This window comes from Natrix helvetica (genome assembly GCF_964273705.1).
Source record: "Natrix helvetica genome assembly, chromosome: Z".
Taxonomy (NCBI): Eukaryota; Metazoa; Chordata; class Lepidosauria; order Squamata; family Natricidae; genus Natrix; species Natrix helvetica.
The window spans coordinates 4,603,422-4,614,858 of NC_138554.1; the positions used below are offsets into that span (position 1 = coordinate 4,603,422).

At 41.3% G+C, this 11,437-nt stretch overlaps 1 gene segment (V, D, J or C); it reads right to left on the reverse strand.

Moving 5' to 3' along the window:
- Nucleotides 1–9,906: 9,906 nt before the first annotated feature.
- The window catches only part of LOC309381622 (Ig gamma chain C region-like), a 110,030-nt gene continuing 108,499 nt past the window's right edge, over nt 9,907–11,437 (reverse strand). The window contains exons 4-5 of the C gene segment in view: nt 10,935–11,264; nt 9,907–10,365 (exon numbers count right to left, since the gene is read on the reverse strand).

The following is an 11,437-nucleotide window of genomic DNA, read 5'->3' on the forward strand; positions in this document are numbered from 1 at the left end:
TGAAAAAAGGAGAAAAAGTCAGATTAACTTAGTCCAACGATTGTTAAATAAATGACTGATAATGATAATAATGTAATATTTGTATCGACATGATAAAAGGGAAATTGGATATAAATTATAAACAGTGATTAAGAAAAGAGGTAGAAAATTTTTGTTATCAAACATAATTAATTTTTATTTTGAATGTGTTGTAAAGATATAATGTTGTTGGATGATATTGAAAATAGGTAATGGAATGCCATTATGTGGTTTTGTTTTAAATTTTGGAATGTTTGTTATAAAGGGACGTTAAAACAACTATAGTCATATGAAAGATGAGGTATGATGATAGCGATATATATAAATATAGGTGATGTAAAATAGATAACTTGATATGAATCATAGGTGATGGCGGTGGAAGGGATGCACGAAAGTTCTTTGTAACCAATTGACACACTTTTTACAATTTGTAATGGAAGATGTTTTTATGGTGTTTGTTGTGTCTTGTTTGTTTGTGTTTATTCAAAAATTAATTATATATATATATATATATATATATATATATATATATATATATATATATATATATATATATATATATATATATATATATATATAATATTATATGTTTGGTAGGCGGGAGGTATCATCACGTTTGTTCATGTTGTGGGGGTGTTTCTCTATTATTCACAAGAGAATAATCATGGAAGCCATCGAAATAGAGAAACACCCCCACAACATGAACAAACGTGATGATACCTCTCGCCTACCAAACATCTGGAAACCAGCCCTAGCCAATAAACGAACACCACCCACCACCCAAGCCGTTTCAACACAAAACAACAATGCACACACAGCCTGCACCAATCAGCACCAATCTACCAATCATGATACAACCACACAACCAATCATTCCACTTACTGAAACAAAGCCAGCACCCCATCCCCTCCCACCAAGACTTACAGAAAGATGGCAGCTCCGTTCCCATTTTAAGCCCATGCTTGAAGATGGCAGGTGAGATCCTGCCGAAACGTTGCAAAGACAATCTCAACCTTACACGGGAAAAGACCCGAATACAACAAAACCAGCATGCATATATATATAAATAGGATAGCATAGAGCCAGGGCAGCAGTGGTGGGATACGACCGGTATGCTTCGGTATGGGTGTACTGGTGCCTGCTGGGAGCACCAGGTACCCTTCTAGTACGGTGCCCCGGAAGGCCCATCCTCCCGCCATCCTTATCTGTATTTGAGCCGATTGTGGCTTACGCACACGGAGCACACGGCGCCTGTGCGATGCTCCGCCAAGTAGCTGGAGCGTCCTGGAGCGTTGCAGGCAGTAAGCATGTTGCGTGCATGTATATGGTGGACAACCGGCCCTGTTGCACTGTACTGGTTGCAACTGGATCCGGAACCCACCACTGCAGGGCAGGTGGGTGGCCCCCACCCACGATTTCCGCTACCGATTCGGGCGAAGCAGTCTGAACTGGCTGAATACCTCTTCTGGAGATGTTCCTTTAATTCCACACACATATATATTTTCTCATTTGGGTCTTTTGTTCTTTATCTCTCAGGCATCAGGGGAGGGTGATCTATCCCACTGGGTATTGTGCGTCTTGCGACTAGCTCCTCTCTTGCTTTAGTCTTCCAGCAAAACAAGGATATCTTGAATAAAATTGGATATCCCTCTAAATTCCAGAGCCAGTGCGGGTCTGGAAGGGAGTATAATTGTTCCCAGTCTTTTTTCCCTCCTTCCCTGCAGAGCAAATATGAAAAGCAATCCAATTTTCAATAAACCTTTCTCTCCTGTGTGGAAACCCAGTCATTTTCTAAAACCGGATTGCAGGTAGTCCTCAACGTACGACCACTCATTTAGCAACCATTTAAAGTTATAACAGAGTTGAACCCCTGACATGGAGAGGGAGAAAGAAAGGGAGTGAGAGGGGGAGAGGGAGAGAGAGGGAGAGAGAGGGAGAGAGAAAGACAGAGAGATACACAGAGAGGGAGAGAGATAGAGAGAGAGAGGGAGAGAGAGGGAGGGAGAGAGAGGGAGAGAGAGGGAGGGAGAGAGAGAGAGAGGGAGAGAGAGGGAGAGAGAGAGACAGAGGGAGAGGGGGAGAGAGAGAGAGAGAGAGAGAGAGAGAGAGAGAGAGAGAGAGAGAGAGAGAGAGGAGTGACTTCTCAGGAGGCAGTTTAGAAAAGCAACCCACCACTCCAAAGTTTGAACAGCATTAATGTTTGCAAAGATCTGAAAGAGAAAAGAGTAAGATAACCTTACTCATAAAGAGTGCACATTTGTTTTTATTTGTGCATTTATTTCCTAACAGAATAATAGCAACAACAAAGTACAACAAAGTAAGCCAATTATATTACAACAGCATAATAACAGACACATCTCTGGTTTTCTTGGCAACTTCAGAAGATCTTTGCCGTTGCCTGCTTCCTAGGGTGGGGAGAATCTGTCTGGCCCAAGCTAACCCGCCTGGCTTCTTATCCTAAAGCAGGACTTGAACTAATGGTCTCTTGGTTTTTTATCTGATACTTTAGCTACTGCACCAGGAACACAGTGGCTCGAGTGGTTGGAACAGTGGTCAGGAGGTGAGCAAGCCCACGTTTGAGACCCGAGAGCTGCCATTGGGTGGGATTGAGGTCCCGACCATCCCTCCAGCTCCTACTGGGGACATTAAAGGAGCCGAACTGGGCATCCCCAGGAATATCTGTAACAACAGGATGAATGTGAGATAAGAAAAACCTCCCAGATAAAAATCAGGACACCATGAACAATAAAAAGCATATTTATTTCAAATAAAGATGGAGATAATGTTAAAGATCTTTTGCAAAAGGGTTCCCTCCATAGGGAAGAGCACTGTATAAGTCTGAATACATGCTTTAAATACAGTTTCAACAAAGTAGTAAAACAATTCAACACTCCTACTTATCATTGGCTATCTGACGTTATATCAGTTTTTGACTATTCTGCAAGAATTTCCCGCACCAGAAATCCCCCTGGAAATACCCTTACCACATTTCTTCACAAGAAAACTATCATTCCCAACATGACAGCTTCTTTCCTGCCAATGTTAGACTGTTTAGACCAGGGGTTGGCTCTCAGATGGTTAGTTTAGGTTATGCAAAGTTTAAATATGGAGTCACTATGGCTCTTTTCTTTACAGGAATAATTCTATTTCTCTCAGTGAAATAGGAATAATTCTATTTCTTTCAATGAAAGGCAAAGACATTGGGACGAACTCTTCAGACGCTAAGCCAGGTTGGCTTTCGGTAGGCATCCATTATACATATATCATGCCTATCTTGATTGGAGATGTGTCTGCTCTTGAGGAAACAATTTAATATGTGTCCATAAGTTTAGTTCGATGGAATTAATTTGATGACACATGATTTACAAGAATATATTTTTTCTTCCAGATTCCAGCAAGGTCTGCTCCGTCTGCGTGGATCCACAAATTGGTCTCGGATAGTCCAGGACAGAGAGAGTCTCCAGGTCCTTTACGTTGAAGGTGGAGTCGTAGACCCAACCAAATCTTCCCATTGGTCTCCTACTGGATCATGTTCTTGTAACTAGGGGAAGTTGATTTCTTCTTCAGTGGCGTCATTGTTGAAAGAAACCATTTTACCTGGTGGGAAACAGTGAGAACAAAAAAAAATAATGATGGGTTGGAAGTTGGTGGAGAAGAATAATTGACACATTCCTTCACAAAGAATTGTTTATGTTTGTTACTAATACTTCTTTCCTTCCCCCTTTTTTGCAACCAATAGGAGAAAAAGTTACATTATTTCATTCCCCCCTGCTCAACGTCTATTCTCCAAAGTTTTTTATTTTATTCTTCTTGGCTTGACCAGGGGTGGGATTCAGCCAGTTCGAGTGACCCAGATGCTAATTTTACACCTGGTTTGCCGAAACGGTAGTTGCAAGGACTGGCTGGCCCTACCCACCCCTCCCCTCCCAGGAGTCTCCGCATGGCCCATTTTGGATGCCAGGTAAGTGCAGGTCCTGCATGGAAGCTATGGGAGGATGAAAAACGGGCCTCCCAGGAGTTCTGGAAGTCCAGAAACAGCCTCCGGAAGGCCTCCGGAGCCTGGAGGAATCCATTTTTGCCCTCTGGAGGCTCAAGGAAAACCTCCGAAGCCTGGGGAGGGTAACCCCTGCCCCCGCCATGTTGTAGGAGACCGAGTAGGCCTTGCCCACCATGGCCACACCCACCCATAAACCAGGTAGAGAACTGGTTGCTAAAACTTTGGAATCCCACCCCTGGACTTGACCAATTATTTCCTTCACTTCATCTCATTTTTTATTTTTATTCTTAAGAGAACGTGCGAGGAAAGAGAAAGAATACAACCGGTGCTTAGGCTGTATAGATTTCCCTTACTGGGCACTGCTTTCAAAACACTTCTAAAGTTCCCTGAGGTGTTGAAAAAGAGAACATTCCTAAGTACATGGGGGAATAATTTTACTAATTATATTGCAATGAAGGAACAAGGGCCGACTCGGGAGTAAAGCCACAGATGGACGGTGAATGGTCCCTCCCATAGGGAATAAAGAGGAGCAAAGGGGAGGGGAGTTTGCAGGAGACAGTTAGTTCAATTCATTTGGGTGAAGATCTGTTCCTGACTTCTTGCCAAGTAATGGCTGCTACAGCGTGGCGTTTGGAAGATATTGGCCTGGCCACATTCTAAGCCTGATGAAGGTCTGTAGTTGTGAGCAGTCAGGAAAGACTGTTTGCGGGGACTTTGCTGGAGAGGAATTCCCTTTAACCTAAAGAAAAGAGGTTTTATCGGGACGAGGAGTCTGCTTCATGATCTTGGGAAGCCGAGGACAGAACACAAGCAAGGGTAGATGCATGAAAACCACACTCCACCCTCATGCTATTGTAATAAACAACATGAAGAACATAAGGATCATAGAGATCAATCAGATTAACAGCCTTTCTTTTCTGGTGCTCTCTTTTGATGGCTGCAGCTTCTCCAACAACATGGAGATGGCCATAATAGGATCTTGAACTTCATAGCACGTGTTCATCTTAAATATTGGCTAGGAAGAATATTATCCTCCTGATCGTGAGAGTCCGATCCTCCATTTTGCCTTGGTCTGTTTCTTGGTCTGGCTCTCTGCCAAATCAGCCATCAACGGACACATAGAAATAAACAACATCTACATGCTATTGAAAAGAGACATCCCCTTTCTTCCTGCTACTCATTGAGAAAGTTCTCTTCCCTCCCCACTTACTTTGAACATGGTTATTGTGGCACTATAGGACACACTGAAGAGGAAGAGGATGAAGAAAATAAAAAGGATGGTCCACATATTCACCAGTTCTTCCTCTTTCTCCAAGCTGTAGTCGTTCTCCAAAGCCACAAATATCACTGGGAAAGGAAAAATAGAAAAGATGTCATTTGCCTTATGGTTCATCAACATAAAATTTCCATTGATCCATCTCTCTCTCCCTCCTTCCCTCCCTCCCCCTCTCTCTGTCTCTCTATCTCTCCCTCTGTCTCTCTGTCTCTCTCTCTCTCTCTCTCTGTCTCTCTATCTCTCCCTCTGTCTCTGTCTCTCTCTGTCTCTCTATCTCTCCCTCTGTCTCTCTCTCTCTCTCTCTCTCTGTCTCTATATCTCTCCCTCTGTCTCTCTGTCTCTGTCTCTGTCTCTCTCTGTCTGTTTGTCTCTCTCTCTCTCTTCCCCACCTCGTACTTCTGCATAGCACTGGAAATATCATCTGGATAAATCAGACCATACAAGTTTACCTAAACCACCACTATGAGGCATCTGGATAGAATTGCAGTTTTTAAATGTTATTCTCTTTGCAGAATTATGGGTCTTTATATTGAAGAATAAATCTCTTTGACCCAATGGATTATAATTCCTCCCAGCGATTCTGTCATGGTTTAGTTTATGAGCACACATTCAAGATATCTCTCTGTCTCTCTCTCTGTCTCTCTGTCTCTCTGTCTCTCTCTCTGTCTCTCTCTCTCTCTCTCTCTCTCTCTCTCTCTCTCTCTCTCTTCCCCACCTGGTATTTCTGCATAGCACTGGAAATGTCATCTGGATAAATCAGACCATACAAATTGACCCAAAACATAATTGTGCAGCACCTGGGTGGAATTGCAGTTTTTAAATGTTATTCTCTTTGCAGAATTATGGGTTTTTATATTTTAAAAAAAACATCTCTTTGACCCAATGGATTATAATTCCTCCTAGTGATTCGGTCATGTTTTAGTTTATGTGCACATATTCAAGATATTGACTTGTCTGTTACCGGTCATTCAAACCAATGCTTGCTTATGAGCCTTGGGGGTGCAGTGGTTATATGCAGTACTGCAGGCTACTTCTGCTGACTGCCGGCTGCCTGAAATTTGGCAATTTCGATTCTCACCAGGCTCAAGGTTGACTCAGCCTCCCATCCTTCTGAGGTGGGTAAAATGAGGATCCAAAATTGTTGAGGGCAATGGGACGACTCTGTAAATTGCTTAGAGAGGGCTGTAGAAAGCACTGTGAAGCGGTATATAAGTTTAAGGGCTATTGCTGGTGTTATTGCTATGAGTGCTGTGGTATTCCTTTTATTATTATTTTATTTTAATCTGGATTTCAAAATATATGACATGAGTGGACTTAAGACCGCCGCAATAAGTCGACCTGGGTTATGATTTGGAATAGATTCTGGTTTTGTGATAATGTCGGAATCGCTCGTCAGATCCGTGGGTGACTTGTAGGCTGAGTTTTAGTCGTAATGATTTTCCTTAGTGATATTTAAAAGGAATCCCCATTGTAGGACCACAAACGTGTTTTATTTGCCTTTTAAATAACTTCAGGCCCATACTTTTTCTGTCAGATTGAGAGTATTATATCTATTATGTCTTTATTTCCCAAAAATGAGAATAATTTTCTACAGATATATTATTATTATTATTATTATTATTATTATTATTATTATTATTATTATTATTATTGTTATTGTTATTGTTATTGTTATTGTTATTGTTATTGTTGTTGTTGTTGTTGTCGTTATTATTATTATTATTATTATTATTGTTATTATTATTATTATGTTCATTAAATATTCAGTCAACAGAATATTTAAAAAAGTGTCAGAAATATCATTGACTGGCACCGATGGTTGATATGTATTGCTGCCAGCATCCTAGATATCAACCGATGAAGATGAATATGATTTACACAAGAGTGTAAAATCACACCTTCTATTTCTTTGGATGGTATTAGCCTTCCTTCTTCGCATTGAGTTCTCTTTTTATATTTTATTTACTATTCTAATTTATGTGCTGATTTATCTGCCATTCATATGTTATAATTATTTTATTTTGTATTATAATTTTATTACTGAGTGGTATTGTTTTCATATTTTAAATTTCTCATTTATTTTGTTCTTTCCGGAGGCGGAAAAAAAACTCCGCATATTTATAGGTGTTCTCAGCTGCTCGTGTGGAATGGTATTGTCCATTTCTTGCTTCTTTCTTTCTATTGTTTTTACCCATTTATCATTTGTCATATTTTTTTTTAAAAAAATAACATCTTTGTAATGTTTGTAATGATCTGCTTCATGGAAGTGAGACTTCTCCCATTCTTAGCTTAGCATCAATTGCCAACTTCCATGATCAAAATATTATATGCCTGCATTCTTCACCAGATGAGGATCGGCAGATTTCTATAAAAGTGTGTCTATAAAGTTCCTTTCTTTTATGTATGTATGTATGTATTGTGTCACAACCCCTGGTATGCCCAAATATGGGAGGGAGCATACTACTTCCTTTTTCTGTCTTTCGGCTCACTCCAGCAGACCATCCAGGCAGAAAGCCATCTTTTATGGATGCAACATGTATGTATGTATGTATGTATGTATGTATGTATGTATAGAGAGAAAGAGAGAGAGAGAGAGAGAGAGAGAGAGAGAGAGTGAGTGAGTGAGTGTTGTGGGTTTTTAAAGTGTTATATAATAGTTTTTTCAGTGAACGTGTTTATATTTCATTGAAAACAAATTGTCAGAAATTTTGATGAATCTGAGGGTGCAAAAATTAAATATCTCAGAAAAATATTAAATGTGTAAATATGATGAAATGTGATTATTAATATTTCAATTTGCAAATAGATGTCCAAACAGAGAGAGAGAGAGATCTTAGCATTTAATTTCTACAGTTGTATTGTTCTTGGGTGCTGGAGAATCTCTCTTTCTCATCTGTGCATTGATTAGGGAACTTGAGACTAAGAGACGAAGAACGGTTGAAGGAACCGGCTATGTCTAGTCTAGTGAAAAGAAGGACTAGGGGTGACATGATAGCAGTCTTCCAATATTTGAGGGGCTGCCACAAGGAAGAGCGGGTCAATCTATTTCCCAAAGCACCAGAAGGCAAAACAAGAAGCAATGGTTGAACGTAAAGAAGGAGAGAAGAAATCTAGAAGGAGAAATTTTCTGACAGTGAGAACAATTAATCAGTGGAATGCCTTGCCTCCAGAACAGAGGCAGCATTCAGCCGATTTGCACTGGTTTGGACGAACCGGTTGTGGAAACCTGTGGATGGGGTGTGTCAGCCCACCAGTCCGGGTGTAATCCCACCCTATACTGATGTGTTTTTGAGGTTATACGTATATGTAGGCGGCGAGCGCAAGATAAATTGCCGTGTTTTGTGATGGTGGTGGGCGAACTGATAGTAACAATAAATGAATCCCTCCTCTGCTTCCGAAGTTGTAAATGCTCCATTACTGAAAGTTCTAAGAAGATATTCGACAATCATTTGTCTACTATGTAGCTTCGCATTTCTGAATGTGGAAATCTTGAGAGCTGAATGCCCATCCTGATCTATTTTCCCTGATTATTTGTTCAGTGGGGGGTTTCACATTTTGCTACCACCAGTTCGCCATGTGCGTGCCCCTTCCATGCATGTGCCTGACCCTCCGCGCATGGACTTTGTTTGTGGGTGCACCTTCTGTGCATGCACCCGGCCTCAAAAGCGTGACTGAATTGGACAGAATAGAGACGATTTCTGCTACTAGTTCAGGCGAACTGGTCTGAACTGGCTGAATATCACCTCTGGTGTTATATCAATTATTTGGCAAATAATTGGCATTCCCTGACATAGTTGGTCCTTTGGAACTCTCGCTTATTGGACCATGAGCGTGATGCTTCTATTTATTTATTTTTTAGTTAGGATCATAGCATCCTTATATTATAACAGCTTCTCGAGATTCTCCCTTGAGCAATCTCTGGATTTTTGGGGTATTATATATGAATCCTTGTTATTGAAGCTAAGTGTAGATTATAGATGTGTGCGGAATATTGTCGCTTTGCCCCAATTGATTGGTCCATGAAGAAACTTTGGTTATGAGAAAGTTGGCTAAGGGACGTTGCTGGAACTCCGATGATGGGACATTTTTTAGTAAATAGTTATAATTATATGTATTTCGGCAACGTTGACTCTTGGTTCTCGGGCTAAATGGACAACCTACAGAGAAGGGCATTTAAGAATATAGGAAAGTGGATATGGAGCAGACAGTAAAGGATCATTCTCCTTATACGTGATGGGTTCAAATTTCCACTGAATCCTGAAGCTCACCAGGTTGGAGTAGATGAATCTATTCCATTCTTTTCTCACAGCACAGGGCTGCAGTGGGGCTAATTTGGTGTAGCTCCCCCCAACCCAGCTAAATCAATTGTCCTTCAGTGGGATTCATACAGAAACATGATGAACTCCATTTTGTTGGATTATCAAAACAGTCACCCACCCATTTTCATTTGCTGAGATGGGGGGGCTGTAGAAATCCAATCAATCAATCAATCAATCAATCAATCAATCAATCCAATAAACCAGCCTTAAGCCTTAGCTCTTCTTTTTCAGACAAGTTATCTCCCTTCCCCCTTCTAGATCTCAACTCTAAGGAGAAAACAACAGAATCTGAGATATTCCTGAGAGGGTTTACTTTTATTCATCTAGATGCCAAGTGAGCGAGCAGACAAATCATTAACAGTTTGATCTCACAGTGCTAGAGGCAAATCTAGGATGGGTTGAAATGGAGCAGCTGGTTCATTTTTTACCCGGGGTTTTTGAGATGTTCCTCTGTGTGAACTTCATGGGGAGGGCTTCATGGACCACCATACAACTGAACACTGATTGTTTGTCCCAATCAGCCCTGGGGAGAGAAAGTTTGCTGAATACAAAGTAGGAGTCATCATGCTTATTCTTCGTAGCTGGAGTAGTCTCATAGTTGTCTTCTGGCAAGGCGTTGTGATTCTTTAGCCACTGGACATCAACATCGTCTGGGTAAAAATCATTTATCATGCAGGTAAGAGTCACATGTGTGCCTTGGTTGAGCTCATCTCGGTGAGGAGGGAAGACGTAGACCTTGGGTGCCTTGGTCTTGCCTTGGTAAAGTTGGAGGAAAGAAACACAACAATGAAATACAGGAGAAATTAGTGGCAGCAATGAATGGTTCACATCTCTTGCTAAACTATGATTCTTTAGCCATTTATACCACTAAACCACAGTTTTCAGCCCATTGTATGACTAGACACAAGCCAAGTGTGAAATTTCTCACCCTGATCAGGCTTGGTATTCACTTACTTTCTCTACCGGTTCACAAATGTGAGCATGTACCATTCATGTATATGCTCGACCTTCTGTGCATGCGCGTTGATGATTGCACGCGGGGCTTGCATGCATCTGCCTGATTTGAAAACGTGCCCAAATAAGATGGCATAGAACCAGGGTGAATGTGCAGCCCCACCTGCGATTTCCACTACCAGTTCAGGTGTACCTGTCCAAACCGGCTGAATGCCACCTCTGACCTGTACTTATCCACCCAATATTTGGATTGTTGATGCCGCCCCTTTTCAAGTCTCCAAGCTTGCATCCTTGTCCTACAATATCTCGGCACAAATGAAGACAAGTCCGTTAGTCCCCCTGCGGGGGAACAATGTAGCTTCCTTCTTACCTCCGGTCTTGGAAATTGTCTTTGTGACAGGGGTGACAAAGGATGGATGTTCCACCACACAGGTGAAAGTTTCTCCCGATTCCCATTGTTGAGTGAAGACGTTGAGGCGACTGACAACAGTGTAGGTACCATTTGCTTCTTCTGTCGTTTCCTTTGATTCAGAAGTCAGTTGTCCATTCTTCTCCCGAGACCAGGTAATTTCCAACCCCTCTTCATTTTGCAGATTGTTGACAACACAGCTGATTTTGCTATTTCTATCAAAGTACAAGGATTTTGGTGTTGGGGGCAGAATATACACATTAATATCTCCAGAGGGACAACCGCTTCCACCTAAGGATAAAAAAGTTAATGTCAGTTCCCTTGTCAACTCTCATTTCTTCCCCAGCTAACAGGCTCTTGATCTGAGCTCCAGAAGATCGGCTAAAGATACAGAAGGATCTTGACAAACGTGAACATTAGGCACTATCTAATAAAATGAAATTCAATGGTGAAAAGAGTAAGGT